Source organism: Thunnus thynnus, chromosome 23, assembly GCF_963924715.1.
Source record: "Thunnus thynnus chromosome 23, fThuThy2.1, whole genome shotgun sequence".
NCBI lineage: Eukaryota > Metazoa > Chordata > Actinopteri > Scombriformes > Scombridae > Thunnus > Thunnus thynnus.
In genome coordinates, this window is record NC_089539.1 from 2,310,827 (window position 1) to 2,316,978 (window position 6,152).

Genomic DNA, 6,152 nt, shown 5'->3' on the forward strand with positions numbered 1-6,152 from the left:
ACAGTATCCTAAAATTTAATCACAATTTAAATTTTCCAATTGTTTTACAGATGCTATGCATTGGTAAGGATGCAACACATTGTTTGACACAACACCTGGAGAAGCAAGGCATTTGTCAATTTCCATTCTTTGTGTTTTATGTCAGCACTGGTCAAGTCCTCAAGTGAACTCATTTTGGACTTGCAGTCCAAAGAAGAACACTGATAATTGTTTCACTTGAGTTTTTGAAAGACTTGGTACATACTTTGCATTTTCCCCCTACTTTCTTGTTTCTTTCTGGCTTGGACTTGGACCTAAACTTCTTTTTTGACTTCAGAATCAGATGAATTAATAGATGAGGACAGGTCATCTGACTCCTCTTTCCTCTGTGGGAGCTTAACTGCTACCTCCCCTCCCTTGTCATTTTTCAGTGCAAGAGCTGTAGAAAACAAACTACAAATGAATAATTTCACAGTAACAGCAACTGTCATTGCCATTAGCCAAATAAGCCAAAATATGAGATATTTGTGTCTTGTTATGTTTGTGGTGAATGAAACTCGCAAGACTTTTCTTTGTTCAAGCTGATATTCATTTGCTGGCCTTCAGTAAGTTTGTTCCTGACATTTATTCATCTGTTTCTCTGCTGTGTAACCAGATGAACGGTAAGAGACAGTGTTGTTTTATCTCTGAATTTTTGTCACGTATCTTCACCTAAGCGGTCGTATTTGTAATGGATTATCTGTGCAGTTTGTGAGTCAGGTCGGGTTCAAGTGGTTGATAAACGCTTATTTTTGCGAGATGGACATTGCAGATTGGCTCTCAAAATGGGTCAGGTGGGTGCAGGTATTAAAAAACTCTAATTCATGCGTCAGTAAGTCAGACTGTAACATTTTTTACATAGGTTTTGCTGCTCAGTGCAACACTCTAGATCTATAGTAAGCCTACATTAAAATTAGTAAAGCAAATATGTTTGATAGCTGAATAGCTCAGAGAAGCATTATGATTTTCTTCTGATGGTTTCCCTTATTGTTTTGTATATCTGCACAGACAGGACCTTTCTTGGTGGCAAGGTTTGGACAAGAATTTGACAGCCTCTTTTTATCTTCATCATGAATAACACATTCAAATGCAATTTTGAGTCTGCAGTTCCAGTGCTTTATGGGTGTGTAGTAGTAGTACATTAAAATGCCTGGATTATCCCTGATCTGGTGAATAGGCTTGGGATATCACAACGCATAACAAATTTCACAAAGTGATCTGTCTCATAGTATTGAGGAAAAGGTTGTACTTCATTCTGTATCTCTACAAATGGGATTATTATGTCAAATTTGTGAACAGTATTGACAGAACAATGTAATGAGGATTCCTTTTCCAGGCTTTTGCAGTTTTCTGTATCTTCCTTGTATCTTGTGAAGTCTGAGGCTTAGACAGTGTAAGATTAGACAAGACACAGCAACATGTTGTAGTGTCACTATCAGTTCACATCACATCACTTATCAGTGTTCTCTTTTCTTTTATGAGATGCGAGTGAGAGTAATATAGTCATTTTGGCATATAAGGATGAAATTAAGCTGTAACTTTTCACGTACTTATGTAACTAGTTACAATCTGACATTAGTTATTACATCTAGTTAGATATAATTGTATCTAACCTTAACATATTTACTGTTTATCTGTCTTAACTACATTTTTATTACAAAAGAAATATATATATTAACTTACTAAAACTTCCAATTTACGGACTAAGATTCAAATATCACTGTATATGACTTTCACCTACCATAAAACCTATAAATTAAAGCACCATTTTTAGAAAAATTATGCCAGTCCCATTACCAAGTTAGTGTGGTAACATCAGTTAGTAATCTACTGTACTTTCTACTTATAAACTAACATTAAGGAACACAATAATAATATAAACAAATCTAAATCATTTATTCATCATAACTGATGAGTACCAGGCATTACAAAGCTGGCATACAATGACATATCTACTATGAAAGAGAAAAAAATGACAGTGGCATTATGTGTTTATAGCTAGCCTTATGTAGAATAACCATTAGCGTTAACTTTACAGAAAGCTAACATTAGCCAAGCAGTTAACCTAATGCTAGCTAGCTTGTACTTGCTAGTGAACTAACCTACTTGAACTCCACATACCAATAATTTCAACCTTGTCATATTGAACATTACAGCACTTTCTCTCTCCTCTTTCAATTTTTCATATACACAGCCTTGATTTCTGGCAGGAGGTTTAAGATATTATGGAGATTAATCTCTATCTACCCTTTTAGCTTACATTTTGTTCCTATTTGCTTGAGGAGATTAATTCATTTGCAAAAATAAACAGAATTGGAATAGGTTCTGAGGTAAAAGTCTAGCCTGGACTTAATGGGTATAGGTGTACCATTTAGCTGCTCATTTCGAGTTTTTCCTTTAAGAACCACCTTCATACAATTAAGAGACTTGTGAAAACCAGCCACAACCCTCCAATAAATAGTCTGCTCTCTAATGGAATAAGGTATGAATAATGTATGTTTTAGCAGCATCATATACTTTGTGAGAGTGCTGGAGCTCTCTTTGTCTGTTTTCCCTAACACGTTAAAGGTCAACTTATTATCAGCATTAAGGTAATGTTCCTATGTCAGGAATAACTGCCTGTGTAGTAGCTATTTCCTTTTTGTGGAGTAACCAGATTTAGTTGAACTGTTTGTGTTTCAGAGAACACACAAGGTGGGCTGAATTAAGCTTGAATAAAATTCATATAATCAAAATTGGTCATAAGGTAAGGTTTATGCATTATGTTTTAATGTTGTTTGCAGAATCACACAGTCCTTACAGCTCATCTATGTGGCAGAGAAAGCTTCCTGACTCTTCATCATCCTCAGAGGATACACCTGGTAAGATAACCATGTATAGTGATTACGTGAACAGTAAATCCATGTCCATAAGATTTATCTGTATTGGGCATATTAAAGGGAGGTTTTGCCACTAATTCTATGGGTGACCAGTAAGTGTGGATGATCAGTGTAGTCATAGAAATAATATCTTCATTGTGAGTGATACATGGGAACAAATTAGCCGTTGTCCAGCTCAGAATCTTGCCCGCAGCAACAACATTTTCATGCACAATAATAATCTGATCATAATGTGACTAATACGAAACTTTGACTATTGCAATTGTCATGTAAAGACCTTAGGCCTACTATGGTTATCTTAATTAGGGTAGGATCATAATTGGGGTTAGCATAAACACCTCAAACTAAACTGTCACCTTATTATTGTCAACAATAATCAGGGTACTGCAAACATCAAAATGTAGTTGCTGCCCAAATATACCAATATGCATTACATGTAAGCAATTACAATTTACTCGATTGTAGCCTGTTTAATGATTTGAGTATTGTAGCCAGTTTATTGCTGTATCTTTTGATGGACATTGATTTGATTTCCCATGTATTGCAGATTCATTGGGGGCTTCTCTGCAAGGTTCCTATCCCTTCTGTCCCCAGTCCACTACCAGACATGGTGAGAACAAACAACAAATAATTCTTTCTTAGCCATTTTATGATGGGAATTTATTATACACAAATGCATACATACTGTATAAACATTGTAGGTTGGGGGTAACACACTGTCACCACTGGCACCTTCATCAAGTGCCATCTGCCTGCAACCATCTAATTCCATTGATGATGAAGCATGTGTGCCATGGGACACTAATCATTAGTGATGAGTGGAGGGCATATAGGGGTGCTTTCGCCAATTTGGGCTATAAAAATTTAACTGTTAACTATTCAAGGTGGTTTAATGATTCTGTTTCTGGAGCACACACACAATTGGATAGATATAGGGTGACAAGTGAGGGAGGAGTGTGTGTGGAGGCAACAGTCCTCTGCAGCTCAGTTTCTCCCTACAGCTTCATTATCAATTTATCTGCCAGTTTTTTTCTTGATTAATTGTTTTGTCAATAAAACGTCACAAAATGGTGAGAAAAAATAACATAATGTCTTAGAGCCCGAGGTGATGTCTTCAAATTATCATGTTTTGTCTGATCAACAGTCCAAAATCCCAAAATATTCAGAGAATGTGAAATGAAAATTTTATATTATTGGCTTTGAATTATCAATTAAAGTTTGGAATTATTATGAATGAGTTATCTTAAAAAGACTGTGAGATTTCAGGTAATATTGTATGATACATGACAAATTAAAATATTTACACATTTTCCCAATGAAGTAACCAATAATTGATATGTAGTCCAAGATTATGATTAAATTTGCATTTGTAATTTTTCCAAATACACGATGCCTAAATTAACAGAACGGTTGGCTATATTTGAGGGATCACAAAGATGATTGACATATAAGAAACAAATGGTGATTACAATGATTGATTTCACAAATATGCCACCATTAACCATTGACCATTAACCATTAACTATTGTTATTAGTGTTAAAGAACTAGGTCGCAAATTCAGCTGAAGAGCCACAAACATGATGAAGTCATGAAGAAGTTTTGCTCAGTTAATCGTTTGTAATTAAACAAAATACACATACACAGACTTTAGTTGTTGCATTCATTAATGTATTGTTCTGGCATTAAGACATGCATGAGATACTATTAATTCATGCACATTCCTTATAGTTCATAAAAAGAGGTATAACATGAATTAATTAATGCTTTTTCATACATGAAGTATATTGGGTTTAACAACCAATCCAACTCTATGGGTTGACTATCTCACCCAACTTTTGGGTTTTGGAGTTTTTTTGATAATTTTTTGATGGGCTGCAACAACCCAATCTATAGATAATGTGTTTCAAGCTGTATATGGAGGGTTTTAAAAGGCCATACCAGTATTTCTGCATCTTTTTGTCAATTTATAAGAACTCAGGTGTGCTTAAAATTACTGCAGAAAGCATGCCATAGTTTCATGATTTCCTACCTTCCAGGTAGCCACTGGTTTTCATTCATTTCCATATAGTAAAGGGTGATAATCCATTTGTCAACATGTTGTCAACTTTTGTTGTATAGTATTGTTCAGTAACAGTACAGAACAGTAATGTTCAAATATATGAGTTGTAGTGAACTGACTTACCCATGCACAAATACTGGTACGGTCATTTCAGTGTTGCTATTCTGAGCACCCCACAAAACTGTTTACTTTCCATTCCACATGATGTTTATCGCTACTGTATAGAGACAAAAAAGACACAACACATTTCCACGAGTATATTTTCATTCTCAATGAACAATGAAACAGTATGCATATAAAACCTCTCAATTCATCCAATTTCAGTTCACAAATGTTTACGCCACATTCACCCATTCCCACACACATTCATACGCTGATGGCAGAGGCTGCCATGCAAGGTGCCAACCTGCTCATCAGGAGGAGTTCTAATCATTCACACACATTCACACACCGACAGTGCAGCCATCAGGAGCAATTAGGGGTTCACTATCTTGCCCAAGGACACTTAGACATGCAGACTGGAGGAGCCAATATTCCAATTAGTGGACAATTCCTCTACCTGAGCCACAGCTGCCCCTGTTGTCATGGATTGCATTCAGCTCAAAATTATCCCACATATTTGGACAACCCAAACCTTCAGTGTGTTGAAATGAGCTGTCTTTATTTCCACACCATTTGTTTCCAAGTCCTTGATATCATTAAAAACTGACTCCAAAACGGCATCTTTAGCATAGGTTTTAGCATCAACTGCTTAATACACTGCCAAAAGAAAATGAGAATCAAGACTTGAAAGGTACTCTGGAGGAAGGCTTTTAACAGTGAAATAGATAAATCCCAACTTAGGTTTTATCATTTTACAGTCATCGTTAACAGAGGAGGAACATAGAGCTCAATGGGGCATTTGTTTTCAACACAGTGATGTCATCCAGTCTATTCCAGTCATCCCTCAGCTTCCTTTTCCATTCTATTCTCCATTGTACCTGGACTCTCAAGAATGAGGTTCAGTAGTGGACGCAAAGGAATCCTTTGGAATGTGTCCTGCATTGCCACCTTTTACAATCCCTGTCTGTGAGTCCCTTTGCTGGTTGTATGAGACAGCAGGGAGAGGCTGCTTCAGGAGTCTTACTTTGCCTAATACTTTGTAAGAATAGCGTGGTCTTACTTTGAAGACCACCGAGTATGTCAAAGACCAGAC

At 36.2% G+C, this 6,152-nt stretch overlaps 1 long non-coding RNA gene across 1 annotated transcript; it reads left to right on the top strand.

Annotated features, from left to right (window-relative positions):
- The first annotated feature begins 530 nt into the window (after positions 1-530).
- Positions 531-3,658, top strand: LOC137175548 (uncharacterized). Its single transcript, XR_010925639.1, has 3 exons — positions 531-641; positions 2,802-2,879; positions 3,445-3,658. It is a non-coding gene; the product is annotated as an uncharacterized lncRNA (long non-coding RNA).
- Positions 3,659-6,152: the final 2,494 nt, after the last annotated feature.